This window comes from Entelurus aequoreus, linkage group LG10, assembly GCF_033978785.1.
Source record: "Entelurus aequoreus isolate RoL-2023_Sb linkage group LG10, RoL_Eaeq_v1.1, whole genome shotgun sequence".
Classification (NCBI taxonomy): domain Eukaryota; kingdom Metazoa; phylum Chordata; class Actinopteri; order Syngnathiformes; family Syngnathidae; genus Entelurus; species Entelurus aequoreus.
Window position 1 is genome coordinate 76,494,146 of NC_084740.1, and position 21,513 is coordinate 76,515,658.

The window sequence follows — 21,513 nt, forward strand, 5'->3', positions numbered from 1 at the left end:
TAGGTTAGGGTTAGGGTTAACCGGGTTAGGGTTAGGGTTAGGGTTAGCCTAACCCTAACCCTAACCCTAACCCTAACCCTAACCCTAACCCTGACCCTAACCCTAAAAGACAGGTTAGTTAACCCTAACCCCAACCCCAACCCCAACCCTAACCCTAACCCTAACCCTAACACTAAAAGACAGGTTAGTTAACCCTAACCCCAACCCCAACCCCAACCCCAACCCTAACCCTAACCCTAACCCTGGTAGAAAATGAATTATTAATCTACTTGTTCATTCACTGTTAATATCTGCTTACTTTCTCTCTTAACATGTTCTATCTACACTTCTGTTCAAATGTAATAATCACTTATTCTTCTGTTGTTTGATACTTTACATTAGTTTTGGATGATACCACAAATGTGGGTATCAATCCGATACCAAGTCGTTACAGGATCATACATTGGTCATATTCAAAGTCCTCATGTGTCCAGGGACATATTTCCTGACTTTATAAACATAATATACATTTAAAAAAAACGGACCGGTACTTTTCAGAGGTGGTATAGCAGTGGTCCCCAACCTTTTTGTAGCTGGGGACTGGTCAACGCTTGAAAATTTGTCCCACGGACCGGGAGGGGGGGGGTAGTAATTTTTTTTTTTTTTTTAAATAAATCAAGATAAAAAACACAATATATACATTATATATCAATATAAATCAATACAGTCTGCAGGGATACAGTCCATAAGCACACATGATTGTATTTCTTTATGACAAAAAAAAAAAAAAAAAAAAGTTTACTACCCCCCTCCCCGGTCCGGGTTAGGGTTAGGGTTAGGGTTAGGGTTAACCGGGTTACGGTTAGGGTTAGCCTAACCCTAACCCTAACCCTAACCCCAACCCTAACCCTAACCTGGTTAACCCTAACCCTAACCCTAACCCTAACCCTAACCCTAACCCTAACCCTGGTAGAAAATGAATTATTCATCTACTTGTTAGGTTAGGGTTAGGGTTAGGGTTAACCGGGTTAGGGTTAGGGTTAGGTTTAGGGTTAGGGTTAGCCTAACCCTAACCCTAACCCTAACCCTAACCCTAACCCTAACCCCAACCCTAACCCTAACCCGGTTAACCCTAACCCTAACCCTAACCCTAACACTAAAAGACAAGTTGTCTAGTATGTTCACTAATTTATTTAAGGATAATTTTGCAATAAGAAACATATGTTTAATGTACCCTAAGATTTTTTGTTAAAATAAAGCCAATAATGCAATTTTTTGTGGTCCGCTTTATTTAGAAAAGTATCGAAAAGTATCTAAATCATTTTGGTACTGGTACCGGTACCAAAATATTGGTATCGGGACAACACTAGATTGCACATGCTGTTTAGCACGTGGTATTTGGATCTTAGTAAATCAGCGTTGTTACTGCCGACTCTCCCTGTCCTTTCTCTGTTTGAGGGAAGTTGAAACCCTCCGCCTTTTATTGCCAAGGAAACGGTACAAAACATTTAATACAATTTAAACTCACACGTGAATGCGACATGGATTTTTTGAAAACATTGAAGACTAAGAGCCTGATTTACTAAAGGTTTGCATATACTAAAACGCGTGCAAACCTGATAGCACACGCTAAACGTGTACAAAGTGGATTGCGTCTGTTTTTTTAATTTCTTGTGCGGCCGCGGCCCGGTACCAATCGGTCTACGGACCGGTACCGGGCCACGGCCCGGTGGTTGGGGACCACTGTGGTATAGTACCGAAAATGATTCAAAAGTATCGCGGTACTATACCAATACCGGTATACCGTACAACCCTAGAGCAATCTATAAAATTGTGTGTACTTTTAGTTGTGTGCGATTTACTAAGACTGCGTGCACAATTGTAAAGTGGCATCACCACGGAGACACGCTCACTTACCGCACGTTCATGCTGTCACGCTCCGATCTCCAGCGTTTTGCTATGGTTTCAAACATGCAGGAGACATGCTCCACTTTTTATGGGCAATTTAAAAGCAGTCGGACTCAAGCTTGTGCGGATCGATACTGAAATATCGATGCCGTGGATATTAGATCTTTACGCTCTTAATATCGATTGTCAAATAAAAATATCGATACTTTTGATACGTTAGCTCAGGGGTGTCCAAACTTTTTCCACCAAAGGCCACATACTGAAAAGTCAAAGTACGCAGGGGCCCTATTGATATTTTCTTATTTAAAAAAATGCCAAAAACAGATATTGTGTCAGTTATGTATTATAGGTGACTAAGTATATTATTATAAATGATTAGAACATTTCAGCTTTTTCTCATTACTTACCGATTTTTTCCTTACATTTTTACTATTGTTCTTTCCCATGTAAGAATAGAATACAAAAAAATTAAATAAAATAATACTATTGTTCTTTCCCATGTAAGAATAGAATAATTTTTTTAAAAATAAAATAATACCATTGTTCTTTCCCATGTAAGAATAGAATAAAAAAAATAAAAATAAAATAATACTATTGTTTAACTGCATGACCTAGTTTGTCAAAAATTTTGCCTGTACACAAATATGAATGTTCAGTTATACATCTACCGGTGTTTATTATGGTTGTTGTAATTTTTCTCACTATTCATGAGTTAGCATTATTTTTATTTTTAATCAACTAACTGTTGTTTATTTTAAGTATATTTTATTTTTACTTTGATAGCTTCTAATATTTCGGAGGGCCACATACTGAAACGTCATTTATGGGGGTGCCATTTTGATATTTTTTATTAAAAAAAAAAAGAAGATAGAAAACAAATATTGTATATATTTAAAGACTAAATATATTACTATTAATAATTAGTTTTTAAAAAATTCAGCCTTCTCCTTAGAATCAGATTTTTTGCTTTTGATTTTACATTTTTGCTGTTGATTTTTAGATTGATATGTTATTATTTGAAAATACGCAACTTTAAAAAAAACTTTAGATATAGTCGTACAAAGTATCGGTATCGGATCAGTATCGCCCAAACCAGCCTGAAATTTACTTGGTTTTGGATGGTAAAAAAAATCAGTGGTATCGCACATAACTCGCATTGACAATACTTTTTTTTTCTTTTTACCGCTGAAGGTGCGCTTATTGGAGAGAGGCTCGACATGCAATAAACTGCATACCTAAATTTTTTTTTTTCAAATGTGAAATATTTTATTAATATACATTCTTTGTGAAATAAACAAACGTCATTAAAAAAATATTAAATGACACCAAAAAGCATTAACTGAATTTATTTTAATAAGTCTTTAAATCCTCTAGCAGCTATACTAAATTGTCTTCATTGTTTACGACAACCTGTATGTTAGGTTTTTTGCCTTCTAAATTGTCTTTATTGTTTACGAAAACACATATGTTAGGTTTCTTGCATAGTAAATTGTCTCCACAGTTTACGAAAACATGTATGTTAGGTTTGTTGCATTCTAAATAGTTTTTATTGTTTACGTAAACACGTATGTTAGGTTTGTTGCATACTAAATTGTCTTTATTGTTTACGACAACCTGTATGTTAGGTTTTTTGCCTTCTAAATTGTCTTTATTGTTTACGAAAACACATATGTTAGGTTTCTTGCATAGTAAATTGTCTCCACAGTTTACAAAAACATGTATGTTAGGTTTGTTGCATTCTAAATAGTTTTTATTGTTTACGTAAACACGTATGTTAGGTTTGTTGCATACTAAATTGTCTTCATTGTTTACGACAACCTGTATGTTAGGTTTTTTGCCTTCTAAATTGTCTTTATAGTTTACGAAAACACATATGTTAGGTTTCTTGCATAGTAAATTGTCTCCACCATTTATGTAAACACGTATGTTAGGTTTGTTGCATTCTAAATAGTTTTTATTGTTTACGTAAACACGTATGTTAGGTTTGTTGCATACTAAATTGTCTTCATTGTTTACGACAACCTGTATGTTAGGTTTTTTGTCTTCTAAATTGTCTTTATTGTTTACGAAAACACATATGTTAGGTTTTTTGCATTCTAAATAGTTTTTATTGTTTACGAAAACATGTATGTTAGGTTTGTTGCATTCTAAATAGTTTTTATTGTTTACGTAAACACGTATGTTAGGTTTGTTGCATACTAAATTGTCTTCATTGTTTACGACAACCTGTATGTTAGGTTTTTTGCCTTCTAAATTGTCTTTATTGTTTACGAAAACACATATGTTAGGTTTCTTGCATAGTAAATTGTCTCTACAGTTTACGAAAACATGTATGTTAAGTTTGTTGCATTCTAAATAGTTGTTATTGTTTACGTAAACACGTATGTTAGGTTTGTTGCATACTAAATTGTCTTCATTGTTTACGACAACCTGTATGTTAGGTTTTTTGCCTTCTAAATTGTCTTTATTGTTTACGAAAACACACATGTTAGTTTTCTTGCATAGTAAATTGTCTCCACAATTTACGAAAACATGTATGTTAAGTTTGTTGCATTCTAAATAGTTTTTATTGTTTACGTAAACACGTATGTTAGGTTTGTTGCATACTAAATCTTCATTGTTTACGACAACCTGTATGTTAGGTTTTTTGCCTTCTAAATTGTCTTTATTGTTTACGAAAACACATATGTTAGGTTTCTTGCATATTAAATTGTCTCCACAGTTTACGAAAACATGTATGTTAAGTTTGTTGCATTCTAAATAGTTGTTATTGTTTACGTAAACACGTATGTTAGGTTTGTTGCATACTAAATTGTCTTCATTGTTTACGACAACCTGTATGTTAGGTTTTTTGCCTTCTAAATTGTCTTTATTGTTTACGAAAACACATATGTTAGGTTTCTTGCATAGTAAATTGTCTCCACAGTTTACGAAAACATGTATGTTAAGTTTGTTGCATTGTAAATAGTTTTTATTGTTTACGTAAACACGTATGTTAGGTTTGTTGCATACTAAATCTTCATTGTTTACGACAACCTGTATGTTAGGTTTTTTGCCTTCTAAATTGTCTTTATTGTTTACGAAAACACATATGTTAGGTTTCTTGCATATTAAATTGTCTCCACAGTTTACGAAAACATGTATGTTAGGTTTGTTGCATTCTAAATCGTTTTTATTGTTTACGTAAACACGTATGTTAGGTTTGTTGCATACTAAATTGTATTTATTGTTTGCGAAAACACATATGTTAGGTTTCTTGCATAGTAAATTGTCTCCACAGTTTACGTAAACACATATGTTAGGTTTGTAGCAAAGTAAATTGTCTTTATTGTTTACAAAACGGTTGAAAAATGTGGAAATGTTGGAAGTTTGAAAAATGGCCAATTCATTTCAAATGGGAACATTTGTCCCGGAAAACCTGGAATTCTGAGAAATCTGGGAATTTTTGGAATTTGTCAAGGGAAATAGGCTGAACAGTTTGAAGTTGGAACGGTTTGAATCGGATGAAAACTGTGGAATGTAGATTGTGCCAAAATCTGGAGAAGAAGAATAATAAGTAGTTGAACTAGAAGAGGCAATTCCTGAAGGAATTGCGTGTGAATCCTCCAATGCTGAAGTTGAAGTGGAATGCTGACAGAATGTAGTATTAACGTTGAAGAGTTTGAATTTCCAGGAAAAAACGGAATTTGGTTTGGAACTTGGAAAACTATTAGTTTGAATGTCCCGGATAAGAGGAATGTGTTAATGTAGGAAGGGTTTAAAAAAATAAAAAAAAAATAAAAAAAAAATAATAAAAAAAATGTTGGAAGGGTTTGAACAGCTTGAAAAATGTGGGAATTGTGCAACTTTGAAAAATGTCCCACTCATTTCAATGGGAACTTCCTGCATATTAAGGTATTTTGGGAAAAGCCGGATTTTTGGAAAATGATTAGGAGCATGAATGTCCTGAATGAGCTGAATTGGTTGGTGTCGGAATTGTTCAAATGGCGGTGTAGACTCTATTGATAGCCACAGACGTTTCCGAATGATGGCCACAGCCACACCAACTCCAGTTTCCCACAACACCATCAGCACTCGACATGCCGCAGCCCGCTGAGAAGGTGTCGGCGTTATCAGCGGGACGTCGTCGCCTCACATCGTGACGCCGCCGTCTTTTACAAGCATGTGACGGCTCAGGTATTTTGTGCGCCGGCGGCTTAAAAGGTGGCGCCGGGCTGCTGGGGTCACATCAGCGGAGGCGTCACGCCAACTCACGAAAGCGGCAATGTTTGCTCCGAATTGTTAAGTACGAAAAAAAGACACGGCTCGGTGTTTTCAGAGGGGCCGAATATGGAGGGGACGTCTTTTACTAGGATTATGAGGCGGCGAGTACGTGGGGTACTTAAGGCTGAGGAGAATGGTGAGTCCCGAAATAACCGTCGTTAACTGTAAAGTCCTGGTCGCCATCTTCAGTGTGGTACCAGTGTAAAAATATGTTAACCACTAAAGATACTACAATGGAAATGATGATGGTATCGCAAAATGATAAGTCTGTGCATCCGCCGCCAAATGTAACAGGTTTTTATAACACCTTTTCCGGAAGTCAGTCCAGAATTTTTTGCGTAATTTTATGACAATACGTAGTCCCCAACCTTTTTGTAACTGCGGACAACAATAATAATACCTGGGATTTATATAGCGCTTTTCTAAGTACCCAAAGTCGCTTTACATGTTAAAAACCCATCAATTAGCATCAATAGCAGCAAACGCGTTTAACAAATGTGTACTGGGCACGTGGGTTGGCATCCACTATTTTGGTGATACTGTATGTCGATTTACCTTGTTTTTTGTGTTGTTTTTTAAACGCAGCTGCTTCTGTTTGCCACAAATTGGACCCATTTTCTTGCCAAAGTGTTTCTTTGCGTGATTGTGTGGCCCTACGTGAAACAACACCACAAATAACAGCACACCCGCAAAGGCCTCATCATGGGCTTTAATTTGAGGGGTCACTCGATAGGGTTTGTTGATAGTTTCCCCCCCCCCCCCCCCCCTCAGTACCTACGAATTCTTATTTATTTATTCCGTACCTGTGAACTTTACCCGAAGGCTGTACCCTTGACTAATCAACTTTGTCTATCGATGTAATATGTCCAGTAACTTTTAGAAAAATAACAATACAACCATCCAGAGCCACATACCACATACCAAGTCTATTTACCTTGTCTTTTTGGTATTTTTTAAATTTTTGTTTTGTTTTTTTGTCATACAAAAATACAATCATGTGTGCTTACGGACTGTATCCCTTGCAGACTGTATTGATATATATTGATATATAATGTAGGAACCAGAATATTAATAACAGAAAGAAACAACCCTTTTGTGTGAATGAGTGTAAATGGGGGAGGGAGGTTTTTTTGGGTTGGTGCACTAATTGTAAGTGTATCTTGTGTTTTTTATGTTGATTTAATTAAAAAAAAAAAAAAAAAAAAAAAAAAAAATTCTTTTGCGGCCCGGTGCCAATCGATCCACGGACCGGTACCGGTGGTTGGGGACCACTGCAGTACATCACGAGGGTTACATTTTCGTAATCTCGTAAAAATACAACATAAAATTGTTAACAAATGTTATACTTAATTTACAAATACACACCAAAATATAGTGTGTATATCTTAGTATATTTTGCATTTAATACAGATTCACATGCAAATTTAATGCATTTCTCCCCAAAAATCATGCGGAAATTAATTCAAGCATTTATTTCCCGCACTGTCGTAAAAACACTGTATAATGCAGCGAATTTTTTTTTTAAAATATTTTTTTATATCACAAAACTGTAACAATTACAATGAAAAGTTTTAACAAAATAGGTTGAGTATTTTTTATTATGCCTAATTTGAACAACCATGTATGGTGAAGATAAGGTCCTTTAAAAAAAAAAAAAAAGATACATTTTTCTTGAATAAAAAAGAAAGTAAAACAATATAAAAACAGTTAGATAGAAACTAGTAATGAATGCAAATGAGTAAAATTAAGTGTTAAAGGTTAGTACTATTAGTGGAGCAGCAGCACGCACAATCATGTGTGCTTACGGACTGTATCCCTTGCAGACTGTATTGATATATATTGATATATAATGTAGGAAGCAGAATATTAATAACAGAAAGAAACAACCCTTTTGTGTGAATGAGTGTAAATGGGGGAGGGAGGTTTTTTGGCTTGGTGCACTAATTGTAAGTGTATCTTGTGTTTTTTATGTGGATTTAATAATAAACAAAAACAAAAAACAAACAAAAAAAACCAAAAACGATACCGATAATAAAAAAAACGATACCGATAATTTAAGATATTACATTTTAAAGCATTTAAAGCATCTGTAGTGATAAAGATGCACAATGACGGCTGAAAATCAGAGATCATTATCAATGCGTCGGCCTTCATGTCAATGAAAGTGATCGCCGCACTGCAGAAACCTGAAGGTCATCCATTGTGGCGCCTCCGTGTGAAAGTGCTTCTCCATGATCGCCAACCCTCCGGAAAGACAATCAAAGCGGGACAATGAGACGAGGGAATACGATCCCAAATGCAAGCCGACCATGTGACGACTTACCCAACGAACATGTGACGGGAGACTTCCAAGGCCGTCTTTTCAGGCGCTCTTCAATAGCATCGCCTCCACTTTTATGTAACCGCTGGAAAGCAGCATAAGAACTCAGAAGTGACAAACGCCGTCTGTTGTTCAAGGGGGAAGACGTGGGAATTGCTCGGCTTCTAAGTTGTACACTGCAAAAAGTCAGTGTTCAAAAACAAGAAAAAAAAAATACAAAAATGAGGGGTATTTTATTTGAACTAAGCAAAATTATCTGCCAATAGAACAAAAAAATTCGGCTTGTCAAGACTTTCCAAAACAAGTCAAATTAAAGCTGCAAGCAGCGTTGGTCGGGTCCGCATTTTGGCAGGTGCTAGTCCTAGGTGTCCCAATACTTTTGTCCAGTGGTAGTCCTGAGTGAGACCTACATAGAGGATTTTGTTTCGTGTCTCTACGATATTCGTACTGGGAATTAGATACTTTTGTGTAGTGTACTACCTTCTCTGCGTTCTGTGCTCACGCTGGTGCTTTCTGCTTTTAAGCAGCCATCTTAAAACAACAGCAGCGGAGCAGCTTTAGTGCTGCGGGTCTTTGAAGGCGTATCAAAACGCCGTACGCAACTTTTAATCAGAAGGGTTCAATCTCTCTCCTGTAGCAATTTGGAGCCGAAACGACAAACGCGCTCAGAGGAGATAACGTTAGATGTTTGGTGACCGGTTGTAACAAAAATTTTGTTTTGAAGGAGGAATAGCAAACTTCCTGTTGATTTTTGCTGAAGGATGTCAATCTATGAAATGTAGGTCTAGGCAAGACCTACATAGAGGTTTTTGTTTCATGTCTCTAAGACGTTCCTACCGGAAGTTACAAGCAGTTTTGTCTGTGTTTTCCTCTGAGAAGCAGTTTTGTCTCTGTTTTATTCAAAAATTGTTGAGTTTTGGAGTTTGTTTTTTTTTCAGATCGCAATTTCCACCAGTCCTGATGTGTGTGAGAAGTTTGGTGAGTTTTGAAGTATTTTAAAGGGGTCAAATTACAGCTCAAAGAGGCAAAAATGAGTGTTTTTAGTCATCTTTTGTCTTGAAGGGGAAATTGCCAACTTCCTGTTGGTTTTTGCCCGAGGATGTGAAATTATGAAATGTAGGTCTAAGTGAGACCTACATAGAAGTTTTTGTTTCATGTCTCTACGACAGGGGTCACCAACCTTTTTGAAACCATGAGCTAATGAGCTAAACCATGAGCAAATCCCAGCTGAGTCATACCAAAGACTATAAAAATGGGACCCATAACCTCCCTGCTTGGCACTCAGCAACAAAGGGTTGGAGTTGGGGGTTAAATCACCAAAATGATTCCCGGGCGCGGCGCCGCTGCTGCCCACTGCTCCCCAAGGGGATGGGACAAATGCAGAGGACAAATTTCACCACATCTAGTGTGTGTGTGACAATCATTGGTACTTTAATCTTTAATCTTAAACAAGGGTAGTATGGATATACAGAAGTAGGTAAGAGGTAATGTCGCCAGGCTGACTTCCTGGCAACAACGGGCTTAAATAATATAGACATGATTGACAACAGGTGCGCGAGCGCAAAACGTGAAACAGGTGAAACTAATGGTCGCTATGGTGACAAAGCAAACAAGAGTGCACAAAGAGGCTAAAAACAAAACCAAACATAACTAAAACAAAACATGATCACACAGACATGACAGTCATATCTTACTGAGATCATTTAGGACCAAAACCCTTAAAACAAGTAAAACACTCGAACATAAAATCTGCTTAGTGAGAAGAATGATCTTATCAGACAGAAAATAAGCAAATATCACCCTTATTTCAGATATTTAATTTTACTTAGATTTCAGTTTTTGCAGTGTGGTTTAAAAGGTGTTGTGTGTCACCGGCTCAAAATATATTTCAAAAATGCCATTTTGTTTTTAAAGTAGCAGTAGAGTGGAAAAACAAGTTGACTTTACATTAGAGATGTCCGATTATGGCTTTTTTGCCGATATCCGATATTCCGATATTGTCCAACTCTTAATTACAGATACCGATATCAACCGATACCGATATATACAGTCGTGGAATTAACACATTATTATGTCTAATTTTGTTGTGATTCCCCGCTGGATGCATTAAACCAGTGGTCCCCAACCACCCAACCATAAAAAAAAAATATATATATGTTTTTATTTTATTTTATTTTATTTTATTTTATTTTTTATTTTATTTTATTTTTTTTAATGTGGGCTCTGTACCGAGGATGTCGTTGTGGCTTGTACAGCCCTTTGAGACACTTGTGATTTAGGGCTATATAAATAAACATTGATTGATTGATTGATTGATTGACATTTCTTGTGCGGCCCGGTACCAATTGGTCCATGGACCGGTACCGGGCCGCACAAGAAATTAAAAAATATTTTTTAATTTTTTTATTAAATCAACATAAAAAACACAATATATACATTATACACTACTGTTAAAAAGTTTGGGGGTCACCCAAACAATTTAGTGGAATAGCCTTCATTTCTAAGAACAAGAATAGACTGTCGAGTTTCAGATGAAAGTTCTCTTTTTCTGGCCATTTTGAGCGTTTAATTGACCCCACAAATGTGATGCTCCAGAAACTCAATCTTCTCAAAGGAAGGTCAGTTTTGTAGCTTCTGTAACGAGCTAAAGTGTTTTCAGATGTGTGAACATGATTGCACAAGGGTTTTCTAATCATCAATTAGCCTTCTGAGCCAATGAGCAAACACATTGTACCATTAGAACACTGGAGTGATAGTTGCTGGAAATGGGCCTTTATACACCTATGTAGATATTGCACCAAAAACCAGACATTTGCAGCTAGAATAGTCATTTACCACATTAGCAATGTATAGAGTGTATTTCTTTCAAGTTAAGACTAGTTTAAAGTTATCTTCATTGAAAAGTACAGTGCTTTTCCTTCAAAAATAAGGACATTTCAATGTGACCCCAAACTTTTGAACGGTAGTGCATATCAATATAGATCAATGCAGTCTGCAGGGATACAGTCCGTAAGCACACATGATTGTATTTCTTTATGACAAAAAAATAAAATGAAATAAATAAATACCATAACTCCCCCCCCCCCCCGATCCGGGGGACACATTTTCAAGCGTTGACCAGTCCGCAGCTACAAAAAGGTTGGGGACCACTGCATTAAACAATGTAACAAGGTTTTCCAAAATAAATCAACTCAAGTTATGGAAAAAAAGTGCCAACATGGCACTGCCATATTTATTATTATAGCGGGGAGATGTATATTGTAGCGTCCCGGTAGAGTTAGTGCTGCAAGGGGTTGTGGGTATTTGTTCTGTTGTGTTTATGTTGTGTTACGGTGCGGATGTTCTCCCGAAATATGTTTTGTCATTCTTGTTTGGTGTGGGTTCACAGTGAGGAGCATATTTGTAACAGTGTTAAACTTGTTTATACGGCCACCCTCAGTGTGACCTGTATGGCTGTTGACCAAGTATGCCTTGCATTCACTTGTGTGAATGCAAGGCTCGATGGCTCTCCGCCCGGCTCGGCCATCGTCTCCTGCGCTCCTCCCGGCTCGGTTGCCGGTTCCGACTCTCTGCCCGGCTCGGCCACCGCCGCCAGGAGTGGTTTACTATACTGTATTTCTACACTGACACCACGTAAATAAACAGACAATATTAGGTTAGAGTTAGGTTACTAAAAAGTAAGTAAATGAAATACAAACCAATAATATACAAAACGATATGACTGAAAAAATTAAAAGTAGCTTTTGTCCGCAATGTCCAACAATTTGTCCCCTCAGTGAATGATAACTTTATGAGGGTCAGGCGGTTCCTTTTGGTCCATTTCCGCTGTAAATAACAATATATAAATAATAAATGTTAGTGTTCGTCTCACGCCGACTATACGAACACACCCCCCCCCTTGAGGTGGGCGTGGGGGGGGGGGGGTGTATATTGTAGCGTCCCGGTAGAGTTAGTGCTGCAAGGGGTTCTGGGTATTTGTTCTGTTGTGTTTATGTTGTGTTACGGTGCGGATGTTCTCCCGACATGTGTTTGTCATTCTTGTTTGGTGTGGGTTCACAGTGTGGCGCATATTTGTAACAGTGTTAAACTTGTTTATACGGCCACCCTCAGTGTGACCTGTATGGCTGTTGACCAAGTATGCCTTGCATTCACTTGTGTGTGTGTGAAAAGCCGTAGATATTATGTGACTGGGCCGGCACGCAAAGGCAGTGCCTTTAAGGTTTATCTGCGCTCTGTACTTCTCCCTACGGCCGTGTACACAACAGGCTTTTAAAAAGTCATACATTTTACTCTTTGAAACCGATAATTCTGAAATCGATACCGATAATTTCCGATATTACATTTTAAAGCATTTATCGGCCAATAATATGGACAGTCTGATGTTATCGGACATCTCTACTTTGCATGCTTATTTGTGTTTCATTGTAGTCATTAAACCATATCCTGTTGTGTTTACAATCCACAAAGTACGTGGAAACACTGTTTAAACATCACAAAATGCCATAAATACAGTCGGACACTTCGAATATTGCGCTCTGAATACCTTTGGCTATTTTCGGAGAGTGACATCACGGTAGTAACGCTTCTGCACTCTGACCATATTATTAGATCAGTCCTACTGGAAATACGCACACATTAGAAGGAGATGTGCATACACTTGTAAAGAACATCATGTCATGGCTGTCTTGAGTTTACAATCATTTCTACAACTCTTATTTTTTTGTGACAGAGTGATTGGAGCACATACTTGTTGCTCACAAAAAACATTCATGAAGTTTGCTTCTTTTATGCATTTATTATGGCTCTACTGAATCTGCTGGGTCCAAAGTATACATACAGCAATGTTAAAGGCCTACTGAAATGAATTGTTTTTATTTAAACGGGGATAGCAGATCCATTCTATGTGTCATACTTGATCATTTCGCGATATTGCCATATTTTTGCTGAAAGGATTTAGTATAGAACATCGACGAAAAAGTTCGCAACTTTTGGTCGCTGATAAAAAAATAGCCTTGCCTGTACCGGAAGTAGCGTGACGTCACAGGTTGAAGGACTCCTCACATTTCCCCATTGTTTACACCAGCAGCGAGAGCGATTCGGACCGAGAAAGCGACGATTACCCCATTAATTTGAGCGAGGATGAAAGATTCGTGGATGAGGAAAGTGAGAGTGAAGGACTAGAGAGGCAGTGCAGGACGTATCTTTTTTCGCTCTGACCGTAACTTAGGTACAAGCTGGCTCATTGGATTCCACACTCTCTCCTTTTTCTATTGTGGATCACGGATTTGTATTTGAAACCACCTCGGATACTATATCCTCTTGAAAATGAGAGTCGAGAACGCGAAATGGACATTCACACTGACTTTTATCCCCACGACAATACATCGGCGAAACACTTTAGCTACGGAGCTAACGTGACAGCATCGTGCTTAACTGCAGATAGAAACAGAAGAAATAAGCCCCTGACTGGAAGGATAGACAGAAGATCAACAATACTACTATTACTTCTACTATCAGGAGACACCGAACCAAACCCTGGACCTGTAACCACACGTCGAAGCCTAGCAATGCTGTTGCTAACGACGCCATTGAAGCTAACTTAGCTACGGGACCTCAACAGAGCTATGCTAAAAACATTTGCTCTCCATCTACGCCAGCCCTCATCTGCTCATCACCACCCGTGCTCACCTGCGTTCCAGCGATCGACGGCGCGACGGAGGACTTCACCACGATCATCGGTGCGGTCGGCGGCTAGCGTCGGATAGCGCGTCTGCTATCCAACTCAAAGTCCTCCTGGTTGTGTTGCTGCAGCCAGCCGCTAATACACCGATCCCACCTACAGCTTTCTTCTTTGCAGTCTTCGTTGTTCATTAAACAAATTGCAAAAGATTCACCAACACAGATGTCCAGAATACTGTGGAATTTTGCGATGAAAACAGACGACTTAAGCTGGCCACTGTGCTGTTCCAAAATGTCTGCTACAATCCGTGACGTCACGCGCATACGTCATCATACATAGACGTTTTCAGCCGGATATTTCCCGGGAAATTTAAAATGTCACTTTATAAGATGATTGGCATGTGTTGCAATGTTAAGATTTCATCATTGATATATAAACTATCAGACTGCGTGGTCGCTAGTAGTGGCTTTCAGTAGGCCTTTAAAAAAATAAAGAAATAAAAAAATCACATGTACATAAGTATTTACAGCCTTTGCTCAATACTTTGTTGATGAGCTTTGATCTTCCTGAAATGTTTGTGTTGGGTCAGGGCATTGGTGAACGACGGGTTCGCACTTCGTCACTGCGGACGTGGCTAGGATGGTCGGAAGCTGGGGACGGAACCAGGAACCCTCAAGTTGCTGCCACCCGAGCCACGCCGTCCCCCACTTTAATCATTTCAAATGACAACTGTCTGGTTTTAAGAAACGCCAAAATGAGTCAATAAAAAAAATGATGGTAGTCAGTAACGGATTAATTTTTAGTTCCAGCACAGTGTGAAAAACCATTGAAATCGGAGTAAGATGATGGAATCATGAAAAACCAACAAACAAACACACTACTAGTACTTTGTTGCACCACCTCTGGCTTTTACACAATTGCAGTCTCTGAGGCATGGACTTAACGAGTGACAAACAGAACTCTCAACTTTCTCTGGCTGATGTCGTCAGATCAGCTTTGCAGGTTGGAGTCCTGTCATGAAGCATTTTCTTCAATTTTTTCGTTAGACTGACATGACATTGACCTTATGTATCTTTCTTCAAGGAAAGTTTTTTTTTCCCCCCCTAAGGCAAAATGCATTCTCATCTTGAAAAATGATCTCATCATCCCCAAACATTTTTTCCACTGACGGAAAAGGAGACGTGTCCAAAACGTCAACGTAAACGTGTTCATTTATTGAAGATGTGATGATCTCCCTAGTGCCATTAAAGTTAAAGTACCACTGATAGTCACACACACACACTAAGTGTGGTGAAATTAACCTCCGCATTTGACTCATCCCCTTGTTCGCCCCCTGGGAGGTGAGGGGAGCAGTGAGCAGCAGCGGTGGCCGCGCCCAGGAATCATTTTGATGATTTAACCCCCAATTCCAACCCTTTATGCTGAGTGCCATGCAGGGAGGTAATGGTTCCCATTTTTATAGTCTTTGGTATGACTCGGCTGGGGTTTGAACTCACGACCTACCCATCTCAGGGCGGACACCAACCTTTTTGAAACCAAGAGCTACTTCTTGGGTACTGATTAATGCGAAGGGCTACCAGTTTGATACACACTTCAATAAATTGCCGAAAATAGCCAATTTGCTCAATTTACCTTTAACTCTATGTTATTATTAATAATTAATAATATTTACACTTAATTGGACGGTTTAAAAGAGGAGAAAACACGAAAAAAATGACAATAAAATGTTGAAACATAGTTTATCTTCAATTTCGACTCTTTAAAATTCAAAATTCAACCGAAAAAAAGAAGAGAAAAACTAGCTAATTCGAATCTTTTTGAAAAAATAAAAAAAATAATTTATGGAACATCATTAGTAATTTTTCCTGACTAAGATTAATTTTAGAATTTTGATGACATGTTTTAAATAGGTTAAAATACAATCTGCACTTTGTTAGAATATATAACAAATTGGACCAAGCTATATTTCTAACAAAGACAAATCATTATTTCTTCTAGATTTTCCAGAACAAAATTTTTAAAAGAAATTCAAAAGACTTTGAAATAAGATTTAAATTTGATTCTACAGATTTTCTAGATTTGCCAGAATAATTTGTTGGAATTTTAATCATAATAAGTTTGAAGAAATATTTCACAAATATTGTTCGTCGAAAAAACAGAAGCTAAAATGAAGAATTAAATTAAAATGTATTTATTATTCTTTACAATAAAAAAAATAAATTTACTTGAACATTGATTTAAATTGTCAGGAAAGAAGAGGAAGGTATTTAAAAGGTAAAAAGGTATATGTGTTTAAAAATCCTAAAATCATTTTTAAGGTTATATTTTTTTCTCTAAAATTGTCTTTCTGAAAGTTATAAGAAGCAAAGTAAAAAAAATAATGAATTTATTTAAACAAGTGAAGACCAAGTCTTTAAAATATTTTCTTGGATTTTCAAATTCTATTCGAGTTTTGTCTCTCTTAGAATTAAAAATGTCGGGCAAAGCGAGACCAGCTTGCTAGTAAATAAATAAAATTAAAAAAATAGAGGCAGCTCACTGGTAAGTGCTGCTATTTGAGCTATTTTTAGAACAGGCCAGCGGGCTACTCATCTGGTCCTTACGGGCTACCTGGTGCCCGCGGGCACCGCGTTGGTGACCCCTGCTCTAACCACAAGGCCACTGAGCAGGCTTCAGCTGACATGCAGCCCCTAATCATCAACGACTGTGGAAGTGTGCACGTTTTCTTCAGGCAGTCGTCTTCATAAATCTCATTGGACTGACTTTCATCCAGTCATCCATTCAGTCAAGTGACGAAACTCACGTCACGGTGAAGATTGACGATCGCTCATTTTTTGGACTAATTTTTTAATGCCTGGCTTGCGATTGACGGACAATCCTTCCGCCGTCAACATAATGGGCACCCCTGCTCCGGTATGTCAACAAGCCAACAGAAATGTGTCCGATTTTGCAAAATGATGAGCAAAACTTTTACGCATTACTCCGCAAAATTTCATGGAAATCAATTTAACAAAGCAACGCTGACAAAACATACCAAACTCTTTATTTATTTAGCCTTTATTTAACCAGGTAAAATCCCATTGAGATCTTTCTTTTCCAAGGGAGACCTGGCCAAGAGGGCAGCAGCAAGGTAACATTAAAAACGGTAAACAACACATAAAACATCACATTTACAACATTAAAACTTGCTGACATGACACATGTGCATACAGACAAGGTAGACTGCAGTCCTTTCACAGAAGCTTTAAAGGCCTACTGAAATGACATTTTTTTATTCAAACGGGGATAGCAGATCCATTCTATGTGTCATACTTGATCATTTCGCGATATTGCCATATTTTTGCTGAAAGGATTTAGTAGAGAACATCGACGATAAAGTTGCAACTTTTGGTCGCTGATAAAAAAAAGCCTTGCCTGTACCGGAAGTAGCGTGACGCAGCTAGAGCGATTCGGACCGAGAAAGCGACAATTACCCCATTAATTTGAGCGAGGATGAAAGATTCGTGGATGAGGAACGTTAGAGTGAAGGACTAGAATGCAGTGCAAGATATATCTTTTTTCGCTCTGACCGTAACTTAGGTACAAGCTGGCTCATTGGATTCCACACTCTCTCCTTTTTCTATTGTGGATCACGGATTTCTATTTTAAACCACCTCGGATACTATATCCTCTTGAAAATGAGAGTCGAGAACGCGAAATGGACATCCACAGTGAATTTTATCTCCACGACAATACATCGGCAAAACACTTTAGCTACAGAGCTAACGTGATAGCATCGTGCTTAACTGCATATAGAAACAAAATAAATAAACCCCTCACTGGAAGGATGGACAGAAAATCAACAATACTATTAAACCATGGACATGTAACTACACGGTTAATGCTTTCCAGCCTGGCAAAGCTTAACAATGCTGTTGCTAACGACGCCATTGAAGCTAACTTAGCAACCAGACCTCACAGAGCTATGCTAAAAACATTAGCTATCCACCTACGCCAGCCAGCCCTCATCTGCTCATCAACACCCGTGCTCACCTGCGTTCCAGCGATCGACGGAGCGACGAAGGACTTCACCCGATCACAGATGCGGTCGGCGAGACGAAGGAAGTTAAGGTGACTTCGGCGGCTAGCGCGTCTGCTATCCATCTCTGTCCTCCTGGTTGTGTTGCTGTAGTCCGCCGCTAATACACCGATCCCACCTACAACTTTCTTCTTTGCAGTCTCCATTGTTCATTAAACAAATTGCAAAAGATTCACCAACACAGATGTCCAGAATACTGTGGAATTTTGAGATGAAAACAGAGTTTTTTTGTATAGGATTCAATGTGTCCGCAAACTTCCCGTTTCAACGATTGACGTCACGCGCATACGTCATCATACATAGACGTTTTCAACGGGAAATTTAAAATGTCACTTTATAAGTTAACCCGGCCGTATTGGCATGTGTTGCAATGTTAAGATTTCATCATTGATGTATAAACTATCAAACTGCGTGGTCGCTAGTAGTGGCTTTCAGTAGGCCTTTAAACTCATTCGATGTAACAAGGGTTTGAAGTTGAATATTGGATTGTAGGTTATTCCAAGCCTTCTGTGCTGAAAACCTAAATGCTTTCTTGCCCAGTTCAGTTCTTACTTTGGGGACGACAAATTGCAGAACATTCATTGAACGAAGATTGTGACTTCCTTGTTTCTTTGTTAAAAGACAAGATAGATAAGATGGAGTGATACCCAGAATAGTTTTGTCGATGAACACATACCAATGATTGAGGCGTCGAGCACATAAAGATGTCCACTTTCAAATGTTCTTGCAATCAGACATTATTTTGGGTATTTTTAGATGGACCTGACATGTTTCGGCTGTCATCTGCAGTCTTCTTCAGAAGGCTCACCTGACCACTGTGACGTGTTGCCTATCAGCTGTTCTTATAGGCGTGGCCAACCAGGCAGACCTGTCAAGTCTACCTGGTTGGCTACCCTCATCCTGATTGATGGTTTCCTTGGGCCGCTTCCTTAGTTCGTCCGCCTCCTTAAACCATCGGTTGAATTTGTTACTTTCTGTCCCAATGATTTTGCTGTTTTTCCAGTCCATGACGTGGTTATTTCTTTTGAAATGATCTGATATGGCTGATTTTATGAATGTTGTCCGTCTATCTGTGTTGGCCCTGTGATGAGGTGGCGACTTGTCCAGGGTGTACCCCGCCTTCCGCCCGATTGTAGCTGAGATAGGCTCCAGCGCCCCCCGCGACCCCGAAGGGAATAAGCAGCGGGCACAAATAATTGCTCTGGCGACATCCAGTGGACACATTTAGAAGCGGCAGTTTCTTTCACTGAAACATTTCAGCTCATTTTTATACTTCGCAAATTCATCTCGTGGGCCGGAGGAACCCTGTTGGCGGGCCTGATTCGGCCAACGGGCCGTACCTTTGACACCCCTAGTTTAAAGGGGGTGTATTAGTGCCCAAGACATGGGTAACTTACACATCTGTGAAGGCGCCATTAATGCTGAAAGGTACATACAGCTTTTGGAGCAACATATGTTGCCATCCAAGCAACGTTACCATGGACGCCCCTGCTTATTTCAGCAAGACAATGCCAAGCCACGTGTTACATCAACGTGGCTTCATAGTAAAAGAGTGCGGGTACTAGACTGGCCTGCCTGTAGTCCAGACCTGTCTCCCATTGAAAATGTGTGAAGCCTAAAATAGCAGAAGGGAGACCCCCGGACTGTTGAACAACTTAAGCTGTACATCAAGCAAGAATGGGAAAGAATTCCACTTCAAAAATGTGTCTCCTCAGTTCCCAAACCTTTACTGAGTGTTGTTAAAAGGAAAGGCCATGTAACACAGTGGTGAACATGCCCTTTCCCAACTACTTTGGCACGTGTTGCAGCCATGAAATTCTAAGTTAATTATTATTTGCAACAAAAAAAATAAAGTTTATGTGTTTGAACATCAAATATGTTGTCTTTGTAGCATATCATTGTATTCCGTTTATATTTACATCCAACACAATTTCCCAACTCATATGGAGCGGAGTAAAAGTAGCGTTTCTTCTCTATAAATATACTCAAGTAAAAGTTAGAAGTATGTTGCATTAAAACTATTCTTAGAAGTACAATGTATCCCAAAAGTTACTCAAGTAGATGTAACGGAGTAAATGTCGCGCGTTACTACCCACCTCTGGTTAAATGGCTACATAGTGTGTATGTGACCAGTCTAAAGGAGGCTGTATGGAACAATGGGACTTTACAGTGATTACATAACAGCCACTCTTGGCTCTAATCACTTTTCTTGCTATATTTACACATAATCTTCCCTTTAAGTGTAACAGAGCGTACACTTGCTGCCCATCTACCCGCCGACTGCTTCGAGCAGGAGGCGACTGCGGCAGACGGCAGCAGCAAAATAAAAAATGAAAAAAAAAAAGGCCACTTAGCGAAATCGAATCCGAGCACTTAGAGAAACGTCATTGCTGATGGGAACGCATGTCAATCACTCAACACGCAACAAACACGCACTGGTCAGACACTTCATTAGGTATGGCCTGCACTATATATGAGATCCATCTCTCCGGGTGCTGAAAAAGAGCGGGACGGCAAAAGTGACATCCCCCTATCGCTGACGATCATTGATGAGGAGAGAGAGAGAGAGAGAGAGAGAGAGAGAGAGAGAGAGAGAGAGAGTCTCTGCTATCAATCAATGAAGAAAAGAGGCAAAGTTTCCGTCGCAGAGGTCACCCGCGCCCCAAAGCGAAAAATAACAGTCGTCGGCAATCAGTGGAAGGACTCTGGAAGAAATAACATTTTGAAATAACATTAAAGGCCTACTGAAAGCCACTACTAGCGACCACGCAGTCTGATAGTTTATATATCAATGATGAAATCTTAACATTGCAACACATGCCAATACGGCCGGGTTAACTTATAAAGTGACATTTTAAATTTCCCGCCACACTTCCGGTTGAAAAACTCCTTTGGATATGATTTATGCGAGTGACGTCATAAAATGCACGGAAGTGTTTGGGCCCTATTGGACACAATACACAAAGCTCTGTTTTTTCGACAAAATTCCACAGTATTCTGGACATCTGTGTTGGTGAATCTTTTGCAATTTGTTTAATGAACAATGGAGGCTGCAAAGAAGAACGTTGTAGGTGGGATCGATCGGTGTATTAGCGGCTAAGTACAATACTTACAGCAACACAACTAGGACTACTTACCCTGATAGAAGACGCCTAGCCGATGCTTGCCGCCAAACCCACGGATGAAGTCCTTTGTCGCACCGTCGATCGCTGGAACGCAGGTGAGCACGGCTGTTGATGAGCAGATGAGGGCTGGCTGGCGTAGGTGGAGCGCTAATGTTTTATC